Consider the following 11,159-nt stretch of genomic DNA (forward strand, 5'->3'; position numbering starts at 1 on the left):
CTGGTACACTAGACTTTTGTAATGGTAGGTGCTAAAGTATTTTGTGCATCGTGTATGTATGTAATTTGGGATGTGCAGTTAGGATTTAGGTCTCTGTTTTACACTTAAACACTTTTAGTTAATAAATTAAATGGGGCCATTCTGACTACAACTCTCTCTCTCTCTCGCTCTCTCTCTCTCTCTCTCTCTCTCTCTCTCTCTCTCTCTCTCGCTCTCCTTCCAATTGCTATTGTCCCTGAGGGAGGAGCAACTTATGAGTAAGCCTGTCTCTTATCTTTTATACTTATCTCATTAGCATGCCACTGTGCATTTTGCACTAAGACTTTGAGAAGCACCACATGCTGTGTGTGTGTGTGTGTGTGTGTGTGTGTGTGTGTGTGCTGAGCTAAGCTAAGTGAGGTCATATGATTCTGTATAGAATGTCCTATAGCCCACCACTGTCCTTCTCATCTCTCTCCACTTTCTCCAGTGTGGAAGGCGAATGAGCTTCACTAAGTTAAATGAAAATAACCAGGAATGCATGCACTATTTTACCTGTTCACACGTCTACATCTCCTTGTGTTCCCGATTATAAATATTGTGGTCTTGAAAGGCAGTGCCACAATTTAAATTTTAGTTTGAATGTGTTAAAAGCTTTAAAACATATCTGTTATGCCCCTCCAATTTTACACACATTTACCATCTCCTCCCCTGCTCACTCTCTCTCTCTCTCTCTCTCTCTCTCTCTTTCATACTCTCTCTTTCTTTTAGCACTTGTTGAGACTAATTACTCTTGTGTAACAGAGCTTGACTCATTATAGAGGTGACTTGTCTTTTGGAGGGGGAGATTGGGTGATAGAAGAAGAGCTTGTTTTAACCATAGGGGGTGCAGGCAGACAAGCGTGCACACACACACACACACACACACACACACACACACACACACACAACTTTTTTCAGAAGTACTTCAGACAAGAACTGTCTGCATTTTATTACATTACTTGTGGATTGAGTACTCAATGACCATGTTGAGCAGATGAGCAGACGACAATAAATGCAGTGATATGATGAAGATATTGTATGTTTATGGAATTCAGGATTTTAACTCAATTTCTTTGTTTTTCTCTGTGACTGAATGGTTCTTCATAGAGATGACACAACACCACTTTTATCATTTCCCCCAGATAGCCTTTAAGAATGCCTTTGACAAATGAAGAATGTATTGAAATCATTTTCATGGCTGGATTGGGAAGCTGTCGCAAGGTTGCAATGGACTTTAACAGGAAACATTCCAAGCACATCACACGTGACACTGCTGCCAAACTTATTAACAAATTCAAAAAGAGTGGAAGTGCTGCTGACCAATGGAGAACGTCCATAAACATCCACTGACGAAGGCACAATGATCTCATGCAGGGTTCAGAAAGGTCATTGCATATTTTTCTCCAGAGAGTTAGTGTTATACTGTAGTGAACTTTATATACCATTACTACTTTGACATCTGTCACCAATAGGATAACAGCAACAGTTGTTCTGAGAAATGTTAAAAGCAAGAAGTCCTCCATGACACACATGAGATAATGCACACATCAAATAATGATTACAATACAACTTGTATCTGCTACCGCCAAATGAAAACACTAAGCACACTTACCTACCTATTGTTTGTTTTGCAATTGATCCACTGAAAAACATGAATATGAGTGGAAATAGACTCTGGGCTGCTGTGAAATCTGAGCTGTAATAAATAAAAAAAAAGTTATATAGTTTGCAGCAGCTTTCTGTTGGGAAAACGCATCATGTCATTATGCTCACTACAGCAAGCAGTTTTGTACTCCAGCCTAGAAAACTGAAAATTTCCATTTCTACCTTTAGTTTTTTATTCATTGCTGCTTTGATTTGAATAATAATGCACTCAATTCATTGCAACATTGTTTTTCTTTTATAAATAAACAGAGAACTAGATAAATAACCAAATAATAAACTGAGACTTTAATAGCTTGAATGGTGGTGGAAATGTTACCTAATGAAACCATTATAGGTAAACACCATTTCATACCATCCATCCATCCATCCATCCATCCAACTTCTATACCACTTATCCTTCAGGGTCACTGGGAAACTGGAGCCTATCCCTGGGGGCATGGGGCACAAGGCGGGGTACACCCTGTACAGGGTGCCAATCCATCACAGGGCACAACCACATACACACTCACACACCCATTCAGACACTACAGACACTTTGGACATGCCAATCAGCCTACCATGCATGTCTTTGGACTGGGGGAGGAAACCAGAGAACCCAGGGGAAACCCCCGCAGCACAAGGAGAACATGCAAACTCCGCACGCATAGGGCCGTGGCATTAATCGAACCCCCAATACTGGAGATCTGAAGCGAACCACTAAGCCACCGTGCCCCCATTTTATACCACTAAATCCTAATATTAAATCCCTAATGGAAACTGTCTGTAATTTAATAGATGCAATTCATAAACAATTTTCTATTAAGGGTCATGACATGAAAGCCATCACAGATTTTCCTAATAATTTATAGTATTTTTCAGCAGGGTATTACTGTAACGTATATACAACACACATCAGCTAAAAAGACACAGTGGCACTGTGACCAGTTGTGTTTGTGTTTACTGTTGCTAGTTACAGTTTGTTTGCCAGTTTACAGTGGTTTATAGAAGTTTCTATATTTCTGCATAAATATGACCTAAAACATCATCGGATTTCTACACAAGTAATACAAGTAGATAAAGAGAACCCAATTAAACAAATGAGACAAAAATAATATACTTGGTCATTTATTTATTGAGGAAAATGATCCAATATTACATTACAATAATACCAGTGAGTGGCTTCACTTCCAGTATCTGGTGTGAGCCTCTTGTGCAGCAACCACTGCAACTAAACGTTTCCAGTAACTGTTGATCAGTCTTGCAAATCAGCTTGGAGGAATTTTAGCCCATTCCTCAGTACAGAACAACTTCAACTCTGGGATGTTGGTGGGTTTCCTCACATGAACTGCTTGCTTCAGGTCTTTCCACAACATTTCTATTGGATTAAGGTCAGGACTTTGACTTGGCCAATCCATTGACTTGGACATTAACTTTATTCTTCTTTAACCGTTCTTTGGTAGAACGACTCGTGTGTTTAGGGTCGTTGTCTAGCTGCAGGGCCCACTTTCTCTTGAGATTCAGTTATGGACAGATGTCCTGACATTTTCCTTTAGAATTTGCTGACATAATTCAGAATTCATTGTTCTATAAATGATGGCAAGTCGTCCTGCTCCAGATGCAGAAAAAAAGAGGTCCAAACCATGATACTACCACTACCATGTTTCACAGATGGGATACGTTTCTTATGTGGAAATGCAGTGTTTTCCTTTCTCCAAACATCTCATTTAAACCAAAAACTTCTATTTTGGTCTCAAAACAAAAAAACATTTTTCCAGTAGCCTTCTGGCTTGTCCACATGATTGCTGCGAATCTGCAGTTTGCAACAATGTTCTTTTTGGAGAGCAATAAATAAAGCCCATTAGGGCATCTCTCTTATTGCTCTGTCGCTGCATGGCTTGAAGCTTTGATGCTGCTATTTTGCTTCTGTTCTGTTTCTGTTTTACTTTGTGTTCACTTTGTTTTGGGCATTTTGGCACTGTGGTTGCTTAACTATTTCTGTTTGGTTTCCTTCTTGCCGGCTTTCAAGCATGCTCGTTGTTTGTTTGTTTGTTTGTTTTGTGTTTTTCATTTATATAATTTGTTCGTAGTGCGGCTTTTGATGTTTGTTTTCTTGTGGATTTAGCTGCTTTGTCGGTTATATTATTTGTTATTTGTTTTATTACCATTATTATTGGTTTTTCCTTTAAGCCTGGGGGGTGGGGTCCGTGGGTCACTTTTTGCACTCGGCCAGACTGAGTTTTTGGTATCTGAGTGGATTGAATTTATTGCTGTGGTGCCACTAACTATTGGAGGTTGATATCCTCAGGTTTGAGTGTCAGTTTTCTCTTGTATTCTATGTTGTTTCCTTCTGTACCCTAACAATGGTAACAATGGTCTTGAATTTCCTCCATCTGTATACAATCTGTCTGACTTCACGGATTGGTGAAGTCCACACTCTTTGAGATGGTTTCATAACCTCATTCAGCCTAATGAGCATTATCACTTTTTTTTTTCTGAGGTCCTCAGAAATCTCCTTTGTGCCATGAGACACTTCTACAAACAAGTGTTGTGAAGATCAGACTCTGACAGATCCCTGTTCTTTAAATAAAGAGGGTTCACTCGCACCTGATTACCATCCCATTGATTGAAGAGACCTGACTCTAATTTCACCTTTAAATTAAACTGCTAATCCTAGAGGTTCACATACTCTTGCCACTCACAGATATGTGATATTGGATCATTTTCCTCAATAAATAATTGACCCAAGTATAATATTTTTGTCTCATTTGTTTAATTGCATTCTGTTTGTCTACTTTTAGGACTTGTGTGAAAATCTGGGATCTTTTAGGTCATATTTATGCAGATATATAGAAAATTCACAAACTTTCAAGCACCACTGTAGTTACCAGGAAGCATGACAGGGAGGATCCATTACAGTGCTGCTTGTTGAAGATATATTGTATGTAGTCAAGTATATTAGGGCAGTCGATTCAGTATAAATGAAAATTAATCTTCTTAATGAAGCATCGACTCAATAACAAGGATGCAGTGAATCATCTATTCGGTCCTCAAAATGGCAGCATTTATACAGTGTGACCTGAAACTACAACTATCACAATATTAGCAAATAATCATATCTTTTATTAAAAAAGACCTTTTATTGAGTGGCCAACTGAAGCAACCCATGATTCACATTTATATCTTTATGTCAGTTATTATGTAATAAAGTATCAGTGGTGCTTCAGCACATTGCATGTGCACTAGCTTTGCCATGATATCCTTGCACATTTGAGCTGAATAGGTCCTGAGATGACTGAAAACACTTTTCTGCCTTATCTTATTGACATTTGTATTAAGTAGTTGGACACTTTTCTGTTGCAAGATATTATATAATTGATTTTTCAACATACTACACTTTCAAAAAGTGGTAGGAATGTTACCCAAGTATCCCCAATGTAAATTATGCCTTTGCACTCGTAAGTAAGATAACATTGACGGGGAATATACAGTTAAAGACCCAGATGGGACCAGATATGATCAATGAAGGCCAGGAGTCAAGAGATGCAATCAAATGAAGAAAATTTTACTGAAGAATAGTTTGCAGTTTCATCAGAAAAAGTCAGCGTCAACAGTCAGCAAGGAGTTCGTAGGCTGCTCTGCGTACACACTCATTACATCATCAATTATACTTTCACACAATCACTAAGCTAGTCATTACATCAGGTTGAATGATTCTGATTGGTTAAGGCATAGATAAATTTAGAAAATTTGCACATATGGCTGTGCATCAGAAGAAGATTTCCATCGATTATCTGGCTGAACTGAACTGCTTAGTTCCTTCACACTCTGACACATAGAGCCCATGATGCCCAGATCATCAAGTGCAGACAAAGTGATCGACTGCAGTAACTAGTACCCTGAGATGTGACACTTAAGTAATAGCTTCAGGCAATCCTAACAAGTGTTTCAACACACACACACACACACACACACACACACACACACACACACAGGTGACCTTGGACAGATATGTAGCTTTGAGAGAGTAATTACACCTGGGGCTGTAAAGAGCAGAAAATAGGAACAGATCTGCTTTTCTCCTCACATGTTCTTTTCCTTTGTCCTAATTACCAGTGTTACTGTGAGGTTATGCAGAAGACATCTCCGTCCCTATAGATATCAACTCTATCAAATGGTTCACAAGACGCCTGATCTGAAACACAGAGAAAATGTAAGCTGCAATGACTGATCACTGCAACTACCTAGATTTGTCTATTCAACAACCTGCAACTACTCTATACATGTTAGAAATGTATGCTGATATACAAAAAAGATCACTGTAGCAGCACCAATAAAAAGTAACTGCGTGCGTGTGTGTGTGGTGCACATATCTTCATCCAAATATCATTTCTTGTTCTAGTGCTCATGGCAATTGTAGTCAATTATGTAACTCGTAAACTATTCTGACTACTTGTTGTGTTGAAAATTGGACACAATTTTCCATCTGCCTGAGCTGTTTCCTCAAGTGTAGTTGTGAGAAATGCAATGAGGGCTAAGTAGGAAATCAAATTCAGTGTAAGTGCTTGTAATAATAACAGAATGATTAGTTATTTTTTCTGTAATATCCAGGCATACATAAATAAATGAATAAATAAATAAATAAATAAATAAGCAGGCACTGTGTCTTAGTGGTCAGTGGCATTTCCAAATTGTCTGTAGTGTGTGAATGGGTATGGGAATGTGTGTGCGATTGTGCCCTGTGATGGGTTGGCACCCTGTCCAGGGTGTCCCGTGTTTTTGCCCCAAATTCCCTGGCTCCAGGCTCCCTGCGTAGGTTAAGCAGTATGGAAAATGAACGGATGATAAGTAAATAACAGGAAATCTTGTACATGTCAAGAATCCTCTGTCTCACAAATCAAATAAAAAAAAAAACTACATAATACAAATAGCATTACTAATAGCATTGTCATTAGTAATGCTAACATTATACTAGTACTATCATACTAATATATAGTAATACACTTATTAGGGCGGTACCTTATGTGTGATTGGGAATGTGTGTGTGTGTTAGCTTCCGTAGAGTTATTATTGCACCTAGTGGACGAAATGGGAGCTGCAACAAGCACTAATTGAGGCCCAACGGCGGAAAGATTTACACTGCCCCTTAGTCACTCTATGAAGATTTTCAGGCTTGCTGGATTAGGCCAGTTTAAATGCTTTGTGGCCTCCAAAATATTGTTTTATTACAAATAATTGGAATTAAATCTAATGTATTTTCACCAAAAGTGGAGACAGTGTGTATGTGGTGTAAAGAAGTATTTATAATGCAAAATATATTGCGTAGATTTGGAGCGGGAAAGAGGGATTATGGAGTGGATGATTTCCAAAATGCATTTCTGATGCACACTATGTGTCCCTAGTAATTGTTTATAACTGGCTTATTTGTAAATATGAACTGGTTATCCATGAAGCAGTTAATGTTAATGATATGATTCTAACCAGATAGCCAAAGACTTTTTTACTTCACTTCATTTCAATTTATTTCCTTTCATTTGAATTATTTAAATCTATAAAATAACATAAGACAAAAACAGAAACAAATAGATAACGCTAAACATTACAAAATAAAACATTCCTCAGTGCACTCAATCGATGCTACCTAGTTTCATAATTAAACATTTAAAATTCATCAGCACAAGAAGTGGTTTTAGCTCTGGGTTTGTGGAGTGTTCTGGAGGAGTAATTCTTCTAGGTGATCATTTAGCCTACTGAGAACCTCCAAGAATGCAGGAAATAGTGGTGTGATGTAATACCCTAAGTTTTATAGGGTTTTGTCATGAACATTTGGCAGTGTTTCTGAGCAACGTGTTTCATGCTACACATACAAATACAAGAGTAATTAGTTATTGAATCATATTGGTAATGATTATCTAATTCATTCAGGCTAACAGACACTTATTTATCCTCCTTTCTTAACCAGAAGCACCAATAGCAAGCCAATTAATGGATGTGCATGGCCAGAATCTCTGCACTGATTTGTTTGCAAAAACGCCATTGCGATTTGGCAAGCTCATAGCAGACTGGCTCGTCATATCTGCTTAATGCATCCAGAGCTTTACTGAGCGGAGAGACTGTTATTAAAAGCCTGAGAGGAGGTGAACCGCAGAAACCCATTTCTCACTGGATCTCAGAGAAGAACTCCAGATTAAGTTTAAAAAAGTTTCTCTGCTTTGCAAGATTTATTCACTCCTCTCTCTTCAAAAGCAGTTCGGTGGAAATTTCAGCACGCACACGTCTCCCTCTATCACTCACTCTCACTGCCTTGTGAACATGCGTGCTAAATAATGTACTTTGATGTTTTTTAAACAGATACCAGATATCTGGGCTCCTAACCAACAAAGAACCTTTAGGGAGTGAAGCAGAGCGAGATGGAGGAGCAAGACATGGTGCTGCTTCACGAGGACATAATTTCAATCCACCCTGGACCAGAGGAGAGTAAAAGTGTTAGAGCCAAGACTAAGCTCCATTTCTTTATATTTATTAATTTTTTTAATACTACACTATATTTATATTATTTTTAAGCTTAGGTCCTGTATTTACATTCTTAACATTTTAAACCTCCAATGACAGAAGACTATTATACATAATCCACAAATAATCAGAATTCATGTGCTTGAAGTTTATCACATATGAATTTATTTTGTATAAATTTATTGAATTTATTTTACTTATATAATTTACAAGTTATATTTAGTAGTGTAATGAGATCTGTAATTAGAGCAGGTATTAAATTACAGCAGTGTATTACTCGTAAATTCTTTGTTTATTCTTTCACAGCTATAGAGGCATGAGCTCCTGGCTTGTCTATAATAAAGAAGTCAGATCATCTGAGTAAAGATGCAATCCTTTGGGAACAATACTTATTCTTACACTGCTTACCATTGCCTCCTACATGCCATCACACACACACACACACACACACACACACACACACACACACACACACACACACACACACACACACTTTCACACCCACAATAAAACCACAGTAGAGCTGACAAGGATTTTTTTTCCCAATTATCATGATTTCCTATAATTTCAGGAACGTTTGATTCCCACAAGGAACTAAATCTCTTTCACTTATCTTGTACTGCACTCTCTCAGTTCACTTCAGCTCTGAACCTTATTGCCATGGCGCCAGGCTAATGTCCCTGTGTGTCACTTGCCCTGTCATGTCCTGTTGTGCACCTGCTTCTTTCTCTGCAAGTATCTGTGTGTGTGTGTGTGTGTGTGTGTGTGTGTGTGTGTGTGAGTGTGTGTGTGTGTGTGTGTGTGTCAGACTTTTGACCCAGACAGTGTCTGTGTCATTGACGGGCGATCTACTGCTCAGTGGCTCATACCCTATGCATTACTCTCACCTTTCAATTATTGTGACTTGCCCTCCTCATTGGCTGTGCAAAGAATCCTATTATAGTTCTATAGTAACAGTATAATGCAGATCACTGTATGGTAATTATATAAGTAATAAAAAAAGCAGGATTTATCTGCTGGATGTCTGAAGTTTATAGTTTAAGGATTTGACAAGGTGCTGTGTAGATGAGTGACCTCCACATATTTAAAGCACTGATGTCAGGTGAGGAGGCATGGGGTGCAGTCAGCATCCCCCTTCATCCCAAAGGTGATCAGTGGGGTTGAGGTGAGTAGTGGGGTTGTGGCAACAGTTTGGAGAAGGCTCACATATGGCTGTGATGGTAAAGTGTCTACAAACTCTTTGGCCATATAGTGTATAGATATATTTAATTGTGTGTGATTTTCTTCCTTACTGATGATACAACAGGACAACCTTATGTAATGATGCATGAGCTGGGATCAGTGGTTATTCTGACACTGATTACCATTGCCTCTTACATGCAACACCCCCCCCCCCAAAACAAACAAACAAACAAACAAACAAACAAAAACTACAAAACAAAACAAGAACAACAACAACAAGAAAAAAACAAAACACACACACACACACACACACACATATATACTCTGCAACATAAGAAATGTCCTCTAACATTCCACTGATTTTTTTTCCAAGCAAATTTCTTAACATGTGTAAATATTTGTACTAACACAAAAAGATTCAACAACTGAGACATAAACTGAACAAGTTTCACAGACATTTGAGGAACAGAAATGGAATAATGAGTCCCTGAACAAATGGGGGTCAATATCAAAAGTAACAGTCAGTATCTGGTGACCTCCAGCTGCTTTAAGTACTACAGTGCATCTCATCCTCATGGACTGCACCAGATTTGACAGTTCTTGCTGTGAGATGTTACTCCACTCTTCCACCAAGGCATTTGCAAGTTCTTGATCACGTCTGGGGGGACACACGGTTACATGTATAGTCTATATATATATATTTTAAAACTGACTTGAGAGAGAGAGAGAGGGGCAACTAATACAAAGTCCATTACTCTACATATTAGCTACAACTTCAAATTCGAGGAAAAGTTTTTCTGCCTCTCCCCTCTCCCAGCCAGTCATCCCCCTACTTGAACATCATTAGCTCTGCACCCTAGGTGATTTCCCCTCATTTGCAACAGTTAACATATCGAGAACCACGACTCATCTGATGGGCTATTTGCCAGGCATGCATTCATTTGCCGTTGTAATCACGTTTCCTTCCATTTTACTGAGGGGAGTGATTGACATTGGTGCAGGCTGTTAACTACTGGACTAGTTGCTAGGTGATAGGCACATTGCTGAAATGTTTTATTTGCCCTTGCACTAATAAAACAGCTGGAGGCTTTTGACTAGAACCAAAGGTCTACTTGACGTCCAATATTTCAGGAATGGCATTCCAAAGAGCTGCATCATGCAACTTCCTGGTCCTGTTGCCATGGAGATGGACCTTGGCAACAGCTTGCAAGGTTATTAATTAGATGTGGTATATGCATTCCCAGAACTCAGATATTTTCCAAACATTTTAATGATGCCCATTAGACTCCCAAAGCAAACCCAATTAGAGAACCCCTGTAATGTATCTTTTGTGTCGCGTGTATGCTATGTATTGTGTGTACAGATGCAGGTCAAGTGTTTGTTCTTATGAATTCTTAGGTCTGATTCAACACTGTTTGATATGTTTCATTTTGCCCTTGCCAGTTTTCAAGTGTAGCTGTTTGAAATCTTTATTTTGGAGCTTGAAAGCAAAAAAGAAAAAAAAAAAAAAAAAAAAAAAAAAAAAAAAAAAGATCCAAACTTAAAAAATAAAAATATCACTGTAGTTCATATTCGCCTTATTAGTTTCTCAGGGTAGCAGTGATTATTCCAGATGATGAAAACTAATATCATGATATTATGACATATATCATTATTGTTTGGTCCTAAAAGATCTAATGTGCTGTGTCTCAAGGAAGATAAAATATTCTTGGTTTGTATGTGCAGCTGTGTTGATCCAGTCTTCTTTTGGGGGCCAAACTTTGCTAAAACCTTCAAGTACTAACATCCTTTACAAAACAAAT

The sequence above is a fragment of the Ictalurus furcatus genome, chromosome 25 (genome assembly GCF_023375685.1).
Source record: "Ictalurus furcatus strain D&B chromosome 25, Billie_1.0, whole genome shotgun sequence".
In the NCBI taxonomy this organism is placed as follows: Eukaryota; Metazoa; Chordata; class Actinopteri; order Siluriformes; family Ictaluridae; genus Ictalurus; species Ictalurus furcatus.